Raw genomic sequence first — 12,167 nt, 5'->3', positions numbered from 1 at the left:
GATCTAGAAATAGAAATACCATTTGACCCAGCAATTCCATTACTGGGTATATACCCAAAGGATTATAAATCATTTTATTATAAAGACACATGCACACATATGTTCACTGTGGCACTGTTTACCATAGCAAAGACCTAGAACCAAACCAAATGCCCATCAATGATAGACTGGACAAAGAAAACATGGCAAATATACACCATGGAATACTATGCAGCCATAAAAAAGGATGAGTTCATGTCCTTTGTAGGGACATAGTTGAATCTGGAAACTGTCATTCTCGGCAAACTGACACAAGAACAGAAAACCAAACACTGCATGCTCTCACTGATAAGTGGGTGTTGAACATTATAAACACAAGAACACAGGAAGGGAAACATCACACACCGGGGTCTGTTGGGGTGTTGGGGGGCTAGGGGAGGGATAGCAGGGGGTGGCAGGATTGGGGAGGGATAACATTAGGAGAAATACCTAATGTAGATGATGGGGGATGGATGCAATAACCCATCCTGGCATGTGTATACCTATGTAACAATCCTTCATGATTAGCACATGTACCCCAGAACTTAAAGTATAATTTTTAAAAAATGTAGTATTCAGCTCAGCTCAAGTAATTCAATGTTTTACCTTGTTCCCTACAATCTGGAAGTAGCTGACTTGGTACAATGGTGAATGTCCTTTGAAGACTCAGTTATCATGCCAGACAAGAGCAGTACCTCACAGGGCTGGAGCAAGGTTCTCCATAAGGCTGTGTATTCTCTGATTCAACATTCAATATATGGTGCTGTTTCTTACATAACCAGGTTTCACAGGTCCAGGAACCAAGGGCTGGAAAGGGAAGTGGCAACACTTACCTTCACTCTTAGTGACCTGATAACAAAATGTTTGTTTCTGTTAAAAGAAAAACTGTAGACAAATTAAATTTAACAGAGTTTAATTGAGTGAAGTGCAATTCATGAGTCAGGCAGTTTCCCCCCATCAGAATAGGTTCAGAGAAATTCAAGGGCTGTCTCATGGTTGGAGAGGATTTAAGAACAGAAAAAGGAAAGTGACATACAGAAAATGGAACTGAGGTACAAAAACAGCTGGATTGGCTATAGCTTGGTATTTGCCATATTCGAACTTATTTTGAACAGTTGGCCACCTTTGATTGCTGAAAACTTGATGGTTGGTACAAGAACAGATTACAGTGTGTTTACATATCCAGTTACATTACAGTTTATTTGTACAGAGAAATATTTAGGCCAAACCTACAATACCTAAGGAGGCAGCATTAGGCTAAATGTACTTCCTATTTCTGCAACCTTATACTCTTCTGGCCTAAAAGTCTTAGTTCCACAGTGAGGAAAGCTTCCATCATGAGATATAAAAATGATTCCCCTGAATTGGAAATTAAGACTGCCACCTGGCCACTTTGGCTTCCTCATGCCTCTAATTCAATAGGCAAAGAAGGAATTTATTAATATTATGCTGGCTTGGATGAATGATCCTAATTACTCAGAGAAAATTGGACTACTATCCTATGGTGGAGACAAGAAAGAGCATTTCTGGAATACAGGAGATCCTTCAGGGCATCTGTTAATATTACCGTGCTCTATGATTAAAGTCAATGGAAAACTACAACCTAGTTCATACAGGACTACTAATGACCCCAGACTCTTCAGGAATAAAGGTTTCAGTGCCCGTACCAGGTAAAAAATCATGACCATCTGAGTTCCTTCTTCAAGGAAAAGAGAATACAGAATGGTTAGTGGAAGAAGGTAGTTGTACCTTCCACCTACAACCCTGCGATCAGTTAAAGAAATGAGGCATGGAGTTGTCATGAATATTTCTTCCTTTTTTATGTAGATGGATATGCATATGTGTGTAGCAAATGTCTTTGTTTTCTATCCTCTCTTATCCTCTTATCACGTAACTGACTCTACATATTGGTACTTAAATATTGTCATCTTAACATCACAGTATTTAAGTTACAAGGTATTGAGGAAAACAATGAATATCACCCAATTACTTTTCACTCTCTTCTATAGAAGAAATTAATGCATTTTCAATTATATGCAGGACAGTTGTACAGATATGCCTCTTTTTATTGTGTTTTACTTTATAGTTCTTTGCATATATTGCATTTTTACAATGGGAAGGTTTGTGGCAACCCTTCTCAACAAGTCTGCTGGTGCCATTTTGCAACAATATGTGCTCGTCTTGTGTCTCTGTCACATCTTAATGATGTTCTCAATATTTCAAAAATTTTGATTATTATTATGTTTGTTATTACGATCTGTGTTCTTTGATGTTACTATTGTAACTGTTTGGGAAGTTCATAAACTGCATCGATATACAGAAGTGAACTTAATCGATAAATGTTCTGTGTGTTCTGACTGCTCCACTGACTGGCCACTGCCCATTTCTCTCTTTCTCCTTCAGCCTCCCTATTTCCTGAGACACAATAATATTGAAATTAGACTAGTTAATTACCCTACAATGACCTTTAAGTGTTCAAGTGAAAGAAATTGTCACACATCTCTTACTTTAAATCAAAAGCCAGAAATGATTAAACTTAGTGAGAAGGGCATTGTTAAAAACCAATATAGGGTAAAATCTAGATCTCTTGTGTCAAACAAATAGCCAAGTCATAAATGAAAAGAAAATGTTATAAATGTGAAAGGAAAAATTTGTAAATGCAAAAAGAAATTAAAAGTACTACTTCAGTGAACACATGAATGATAAGAAAGCAAAACAGCCTCATTGCTGTTATGGTGAAAGTTTTAGTGGTCTGGGTAAAAGATCTAATCATCCACCACATTCCCTTAAGCCAAAACCTAATCCAGAGCAAGGCCCTGATGCTTTTCAATTTTAAAAGAGATGAGAAATCTGCAGAAGAAAAATTTGAAGCAAGCAGAGGTTGATTTATGAGGTTTAGGTAAGAAGACCCATCTCCATATCAAATAAGTTGAAGGCAAAGCTCCTAATGTAAAAGCTATAGCAAGTTATCCAGATGATCTAGGTAAGATAACTGATTAAGGTGGCTACAGTAAACAACAGATTTTCAATGTAGACAGAACAGTAATTCAGTGAAAGAAGATGTTATCTCTTACAGAGAGAAAGGAGAATCAACATGTAGCTTCAAAGCCTCAAAGAACATTCTGACTATCTTGTTAGGAGCGAATGCAGCTGGTGACTTTAAGTAAAAGCCAACACTCATTCACCAGTTCAAAAATCATAAGGCCCTTACAAATTATGCTAAATCTACTGTGTATGTGTTCTATAAATGGAGCAACAAAGCCTGGAAGACAGAACACTATTTACAACTTGGTTTAATAACTATTTTAAGCCCATTGTTGAACACTCCTCAGAAAAAAAGATGCCTTTCAAAATAGTACTGTTCATTGAAAAGACACTTAGTCATGCAAGAGCTTGGATATAGAAGAACAAGTAGATTAATGTTGTGTGCCTGCTAACACAGCATTCATTCCGCAGCCCATGGATCAGAAGTAATTTCAATGGTCAATTATTGTTATTTAATAAATACATTTCATATGGCTGTAGCTGCCATAGTGATTCCTCTGATGGATATGGGCAAAGCCATTTGAAAACCCCCTAGAAAGAACTCATTATTCATTTTTTATTTTTATGTAAAAAATTATTTTGCTTAAGTTTTAATTTGAGGAGTACAATGCAGATTTGTTGCATAGGTAAACTCGTGTCAGGGAGGTTTGTTTATAGATTATTTCATCACCCAGGTATTAGGCCTAGTACCCATTCATTATTTTTTCTGATCGTCTCCCTCCTCTCAACCTCCATCCTGCAAAAGGCCCTAGTGTGTCTTGTTCCTCTTTATGTGTCCATGTGTTCTCATTTTAGATGACATTAAGAACATTCATAATTCATGAAAGAAGGTAAAAATGTCAACATTAACAGGAGTTTGAAAGAAGTTGATTCCAACTCTCATGGATAACTTTGAGGGATTTGAACTTCAATGGAGGAAGTCACTGCAGATGTGGTAGAAATAGCAAGAGAACTCGAATCAGAAGTGGAGCCTAAAGATAGGATTAAATTGCTGCAATCTCATGATAAAACTTGAACAACTAATAAGCTGCTTCTTATGCATGAGCAAAGAAAATAGTTTCTTAGAGGGAATCTACTCTACGTGAACATGCTGTGAACATTATTTTAATGACAACAAAGGATTTCAATATTTCATAAACTTAGTTGATAAAGTAGCAGCAGGGAATCGAGTATTGACTCCAATTTTGAAAGAAGTTCTACTGTGGGTAAATGCTATCAAACAGCATGGCATGCTACAGAAAAATCTTTTGTGTAAGAAAGAGTAAATCAATGTGACAAACTTCATTGTTGTTGTATTTAAGAAATTGCCACAGCCATTTCAACTTTTAGCAACCACCATCCTGAGCAGTTAGTAGCAGTCAACATGTAGGCAAGCCCCTTTACTAGCGCAATGGTTATGACGTCACAGGCTCAGATGATCATTTGATAATCATTAGTAAAGTAATTTTTAACTAAGGTATTTACATTGCGTTTTTATATATAATGCCATTCACATGTTATAGAGTACAGTATAGTGTAAACATTTATATGCACTGAGAAATAAAAAATTTATATAGCTTGCTTTCTTGCAATATCTGCTTTATTGCAATGTTCTGAAATGAAACCTGAAATACCACTGTAATATCCAAGTAACGTGTTAAATGGAAATGTGACCTTGTTGTTGTGTTTATATTAAGTGTTGCTTGAGGAGATGCATATGGGTACCAAGATCACAAGGAGTAGATTCATGATGGTTAATTTTATGTGTCAACTTGGTTAGGCCATGGTACCCAGATATTTAGTCAAACACCAGTCTAAATGTCTCTGTGAAGGTATATTTTAGATCAGATTAACACTTAAATCTGTAGACTTTCACTAAATTAGATTATCCTTCTTAATGTGAGTGGGCCTTAGCCAATTAGTTGAAGGTCTTAATAGAAAAAAGAAGGAACTCGCTAAAATTATGCCTCAAACTGGCTTTTATACTTAAGCTACAAGATCAGCTTTTCCCTGGATCTCCAGCTGGCACATACACAATTGGTTCTGTTTCTCTGAGAATCTGTTTCTCTGAGAAAGTGCTGAGAGAGACTCTCTTTGACTTCTCATTGTGGAGGAGAAGCATTCAGTGGTCATATATATATAGTTTATATATATCATATGTATTTATATATAAATACATATTTATATATATGACTACTCCTATATATAAACTACATATATATGCTATATATACATATAAACTACATCTCTCTCTCTCTCTCCATATATATATATATATACACACACACACACATATATATACATATTTCCTAATTAAAGTCATGCCCTAAATAATGGACTGTGGGGTAAAATTATACTTTTTCTTTTGAAACATATGCTTTCTTTGTTAGCTAAGGCCAAGAGCAAGTAAGAAATTAATCTTACAAATTGTTCTCTGTACCTGTTATCTGAAGAAAGTAGAAGATCATTTACATATAGTACAAGAACTAAATCAAAGGAAATTTAGATCTTTTAAGTCTTGACTGAGGACCTGGGAAAAATAGCAGAGGCCTTCAGTGGATCGCTGGGGCACAACTGTTTAGGTATATTGTCTGCCCCAGATGAAGGCCAAAAGTTAGTGACTTTAGTCTAAAGGCACACTGAACAAAGGCAGAGAAAAGATCTGTACAGTAAAGATAGTAGCTTCAGGCAGAATTGATGACAAGATGGCATTTGGCTTTTGTTAATTATGGGGAAGTAAAGTATTATAATTTTCTTGGTAGCCCTGAGGTCATGAATAAGTTGATTTCTTCATTCATTTGTTTTCTTTACTAAAACAAATAGTTTTCCTTCATTATTTGGCTTATTTTCTGAAAAGACATGAAAGTAACAAGAACTAATGCAGTGCATGATAAAGTAAGTCTTCAAGTATACAAACTTCCATTACATGTTTGATCCTTCTTTTCCTTCTGGTTTTAAAGGATTTGGGAAAGTTCGAGTAGTACTTTAGTAGAGTATTTGAAATTTAATGGGTTCAGCATCAATTATTGTTTCTATGTCAGTGAAATTTTTAGCACCTAGTGTATCAGATATGATGTCAAGATCTTTATCTGGGCAATGTATCAAATATAATAGTGAAGACAAAAATATGTACAAAGAAGACAATGTAGTTATGAGTAAAGGAGTCCTTAAGATTAACAGTCCTTTCAGTGTAAATATGCGATTTCATTTACAACCTAAGTCATTCCTTATTAAATTTTTAGGTATGATATTACAGAGCAAGAAGAAATATACTCACTTATAGACTAGAGGGTGACAGTTAGTTGTTGGGAGACAGAGAAAATCTGTTGGCTATTAGAAATACCTATACCCAGTATGGCATGTTTACTCTGAGTAAGAAATGGAACAGAGATAGCAGTGTTTAATACAAAAAGAGCTACAAATCAGAGATTGTAACTCTTTATAAATCAGAGGTTGATAAGTTTGACCATCTATATTTATAGTTAATTCACCTAAGCGTTTAAGTGTAAGGCAGGATCTGAGTTCTGTTTCTTTCTTGAAGTATCCTCTTTGATCTATATAAAGTTTTTTTCATCCTGATTTGTCTTTTGTAATATTAGAGAATCTTTTCTGTTCCCGTGTTCCTCCTGTTTACAATAGCTACAAGTGTCCCGTTCAACAAGTGGTTGGTTCAGAAGTAGGCCACCTAGCTATTTGATCTGTAGAACAACAAGTTTATTTTGGGTCCTGTCTGATTTTTGTTCTAAAGTTCCTTTAAAATGTTCTTTTGAGCATTGCAGTTCAGATAAAAGGGCTATCTTACATTTTAATCCTGTTTTTTAAAATTAAGTTTCAAACTTCAGGTTTAATTTTATTGACAAAGTAAGATGAAAGGACCATTTTTATATCAGCAGCTTCTGTAACAGCAAAAGGTAGAAATTATTTCTGAATTTATCCCACAATATTCTACAGTTTAATTTTCTCTTTGTTTGCATGATTTGATTATGTTCTAATCAATTTTTGTTAGAAATGTTTCAGTGCAATTTTTAAGAGTCTCTGCTCTACCTTTTGAAACTTTTCTTGATCTTCAAGTATATTTTGAAAAGAGGAATCCCGAATATGTCTTTCCAGGTCAGTTCAATCAGCTTTTATGCTCAGGATTTGGTTTCTAAGGTTCTGTTCAACATGTGTAGAAGTTGATCACAACTACAGGTAACACTGGGTCACAGACATCAAAAACATTCTAAATTCTTCTATGAATAATGGTTGATTTTATCTGGATTCAGGGAAATTCTTAATTATCAATCTTAATTCAGCAGAGGTACAAGATTCAAATTCCACATCTGCCTGCTACCTGGCTGATGGGAGAATGAATCTTTAGAGGCAATTGGCATTGGGGGATCTTAGAAGAGTTGTTGGAAAAGGTGGAGGGTCAAGACAAGGGAGGGGTGTAGAGTTGTGGAAAACAGATAGATTAGAGGATAGCAGGAAGCAGGAGAGCTTGATATAGAAAGCCTGACAAGTAAAGACAACCAGAGCATAAGGAGGGGAAGAATTCACCAAGGAAATGAATCTAGTTCATTGTTGCTTAAGTTTGTCAAATTGCTTGTTAGATTTCGCCGAGGATTTTTTTTCAACTAAGCAATTTTTTTAATCACAATTTTATTTGGAGAGCTCTAGGTACCAATAAATATTGCTGTCCATTGGTGCCTGAGAAATCTTATTCCCTTCCTTTTCTCTTTTTTTCTTTTTCTGAAACAGAGTCTCACTCTGTCGCCCAGCCTGGAGTATAGTGGCGCGATCTCGGCTCACTGCAACCTTCACTTCTTGGGTTCAGGCGATTCTTCTGCCTCAGCCTCCTGAGTAGCTGGGACTACAGGTGCGTGCCACCATGCCCGGCTAATTTTCTGTTATTTTTAGTTGAGACAGGGTTTCACCATCCTGGCCAGGCTAGTCTTGAACTCCTGACTTCCTGATCCACCCGCCTCCGCCTCCCAAAGTGCTGGGATTACAGGCATGAGCCACAGCACCCAGCCATTCCCTTCCTTTTCAAAGAGACTTTCAAATAAACAATTTAATTCAAGTCTAATGTTTCCTAGAGTGAGCAAATCAGTCTCATTGAAATTACGTCATTTAGAGAGATAGAAACAAAAATTAGAATTGTAATGAGATAAAAACATCTAAGAAACAGGATTTATTTTCTGGAGGATGACAGCATTTAGAGTATCCCATGAGAAGTGTCAATGTTAAGTTTAAAGCAATACTTACGTTCTTCGTATCTTAAACCCTCAACTCGATTGTTGGCCACCTCAGAACACAAACCTGACAATCTAGATCCTTAACAGATGAAAAACCAGAAAAAAAAATGTTATCTCTGTATCATAGCTAAGCTCTCAGACCAAATATCAGAGAAAAAAGGAGAACTTTATCCATTTTTACTGGTGACCCACTGCAATCTGTTCACGTGGATGCCAGTTAGGTGAGGATTACAAATATGCCAGTCTGCAAGGCCAGGTTCAACCACAGGCTTATGCTTGGTTCTGAGCTGCGATTCAACTTGTGTTTCTCCTTATGACATGTAGCACTGTTCGTTAGACAGCACAACACTAAAATAAAAGCACAAAAGAGAGCGAAATATGGCTATAAAGGAATTGCCTGATTCTACCAAGGAGGTTAAACAAATTAGGACCAATAAAAACTTCTAAGTACCAAACTGATGATAAATAATAGCTAAGAAATTTAAGGCAAAGAGAGTAGAGTTACCTGATGCTGACTTAGCACATGGGCAGGGACCCCACAAGCCATCAGCAAAGCAGCAAGACACAAGCGACCTCTGTGGATATCACCCCTGTTTAAAGCCTGGTGTCCACGTCTACAGGCGGTGCAGACTGTATCTTCATGGAAGCTCCAGGAGAACTGGGGAAATACATGAAAGCTGCTCAAATAAGAACAGAGTCTGTTTATTGGGAGCTTGCTGTAACAAGTGAGTCAGTCTTCATAATTTAGATTTGGCAGAAACTGAAAGGAAGCAAAGGAGAGGGAAGCCTTTATAGTGAGAGAGAGAAAAAGAGAGAGAGAGGAAGCTAGAGAATACATATTTCAGAAGTATTTAGCTGGAATACATTTAAATATGTATATATTTCTGAGATAGTTTAGTATCATCACACTACTAAGCATTTCTATGTCATATCTGATGCACTTTTGCTGTGGACGCACCCAAATCTCATCTTCAGTTATAGTTCCCATAATCCCTACGTGTCATGGAAGGGACCTGGCGGGAGATAATTTAATCATAGGGGTGGTTACCCTCATGTTGTTCTCACTATAGTGAGTGTTTTCTCACTCAATCTGATGGTTTTTATACGAGCCTTTATCCCCTTTTACTGGGCACTTCTCACTGTCGCCATGTGAAAAAAGGTGTGTTTGCTTCCCCTTCCACCACAATTGCAGTTTCCTGAGGCCCAGCCATGCTCAACTGAGTCAATTAAATCTTTTTCCTTTATAAGTTACCCAGTCTTGGGTATATCGCCATTGATTCGTGCGGGAATGGACTACACAGTATCAATCACGGTTCTCCTTAGAAATAGAACAAGCAGGATATATAAGGAGATATATAAGTTTGTGATTTTTTTAAAGGAATTGCCGTATGCTTGAGGATTGGCTTATGGAATCCATAGGTCATCCTGGCAGTCTAGAACTCCCAGACGAGAATTGACACTGTAGTCTTGAGGGAGGTTATCTTCCAGAGAAAATCTCAGCATTGCTCTTAAAGCTTTCAACTGATTGGACAAGCCTCACCATGTTATCAGGAAAAATCTCCTTTACTAAAAATCAGCTGATTGTAGATGTTAACTACATTTACAAAGTACCTTCACAGCCACACATAGATGAGTACTTGATCGAATAACTAGATACTATAGCCTAACTAAGTGTACACATAAAACTCACCAGAAATCTGCAACCAGGAATATTCTTCCCATTCATTATATTCTCGCCTTAAAATGACAATTTTATTATTTTAAGTATTAATTCGCTTTTTTTAGGTTTTACTTTTTCCTATGTAATTTCTTTTGCAGGTCTGATAGAGCTCTTTATAAATTATATGACTGTTTTTAGAGTTATATTGAAAAGCAATAGTAATATAATTATTTTATAAACCAGCCACCCTATTAGAAAAATACCTTTTTATGAAAATACTTGCCTAGATGTGAAAATGCAGATGTTGTATTCTAGTATTTTTCTTATTATATAAAGAAACATTCAGAATTTAAATTATAACAGGTACATTTAAATACTGTGAGTCTTACCCTAAACAAAGACAAAACTACACGTGAGGAATTTTTGTTAATATTCTGGGAGGCTTTCTCTCTTTATGATTGCTTTTCATTATATTTGCATATGTGTCACAGGATGTAGAATAATGAAATTGGTTGTGTTCTAGAAGAAGCATATCAAAATTTATATTACTGGAGACACTTTCTAAAGTTAAGTGGAACAGAAAGCAGGTGATAAGGCTGAAGATAGAAGGATAGACACCATCCCCTGAATATTAACTTCAGCACAGCATGAAAATTTCTGGTAGATACTTGCAGAGGGTTGGAATTTTCTCTGAAGAAATAAGATTCAGTTGTACGCTATGGGGAGTTTAATTCCACTGGTTATGTTTTATTTATTCCATAGCATTAAGTCTTATTTTGATGTATTTTGTTCTCCTCAGATTTCTCCATTTATTAGAATATAGATAGATGGATAGACATCCCATATGTAAATTTTCCCACAATAATTTAAAAATGTTTTCATATAATTATAAAAGTATATTTTATTTTTGAATAAGAACAGACATAATAAAGGCCAAAGACTGCAGATTTTTTTAAAACCTTAAACTTCTAACTTTTCATGGTGAAACACCCATGTTACTAAAAGGACATGTTGAGTTTTTTTACAGTGCATGTGGGATAATATATTTACTAAACATTCCTCTAAAAACACAAGTTAAGTTCATTTATGTTCCTTCAATATTATTTAGTCCTTTTCATAAGAAAACTTGCAGACAAAATGGAATTCAATAATTATCTGAATTTTAGACATAACCTTCCCCACAAAAGCAGTAACATTGTAACAAAAATCCCCAAAGTTCAAGATTTATGTTGCAGCACTGCCATTTCTACGTGGTCTTGATAACAATACAAAAGTGTGACCAAAGGAGGGAGCAATGGAATCCCGTCTAGTATAGTTTAGAAAATGGATTATGATGGAAAGCAACAGGCTAAGAATAAAGACTAACACATGGGACAAAAACGTTTTGTGGGTGGTGGAGAGGAGCAGATGGAGAAGGACCCATGTGCTTATGTATTTTCTGAAGTACTGTAAGCTAAGTCTCACAGTGAAGAACAGAAATTTAAGCTAAACCTGTTGCTTTATTTGAGTGAAACTCTCCAAGTAAATGGACTTTTTAGTGTTATCAAAGTGTTTAATTTAAATGCCCCAACCAGTTATTGAGAAAAGAATGAGAAAAGCTGTTCCTTCTTTTGAGGATATTTAAACAGGAATTACAAACAAAATATTCATGAAAACAAATGTTAACTATTAGAAAGTCCTTACTCTACAAAGAGATAGTTTCTGAACTCACAGTGTTTTCATGAAGCCCCCAGTTTGCTACACTTGAGTTCAATCTTTTTTAAGTTTTAAGATTTGAATCTGTAATTATAATCACGGATAAGATGCAGACAAAGAAAATGAGCCAAACTGAATTCCAGCGGCCATCAGGAAAGCCAGGATCGGCAGAATCACTATGATTTGTGTATTAGTTTGAGTACATTGGTGGGGATATTTCTTGGGTTAGAGGCTTCCACAGATGAGTCCTAAGTATCTCCTGTGTGGTGATGCTACAAATCTCAGAGGAACAATGCTGCAAATCTCATATGAAAAGTGCATAGCACTTTTTGTAAAAGAACTATCAAAACATGTTTGTTGGGTATCTGCAGTACTATTCTGGCTCCATCAAAAGAGAGAGAGAAAAAAATGGTACCCTAAATCTGCATTTTCATCAGCCCACCTTCTCACCTCTACTTTGAGTGAGGAATCATTCTGGCAAACCTTGCCAACCTGCAAGATGGCAAAAGCCTTCTGAATTACTGAAGAATAAA

This window comes from Aotus nancymaae, unplaced genomic scaffold, assembly GCF_030222135.1.
Source record: "Aotus nancymaae isolate 86718 unplaced genomic scaffold, 86718_ANA_hifiasm-v0.15.2.pri h1tg000062l, whole genome shotgun sequence".
Taxonomy (NCBI): Eukaryota; Metazoa; Chordata; class Mammalia; order Primates; family Aotidae; genus Aotus; species Aotus nancymaae.
The sequence above is the reverse complement of the archived record's forward strand: the minus strand, read 5'-3'. Positions refer to the sequence as shown.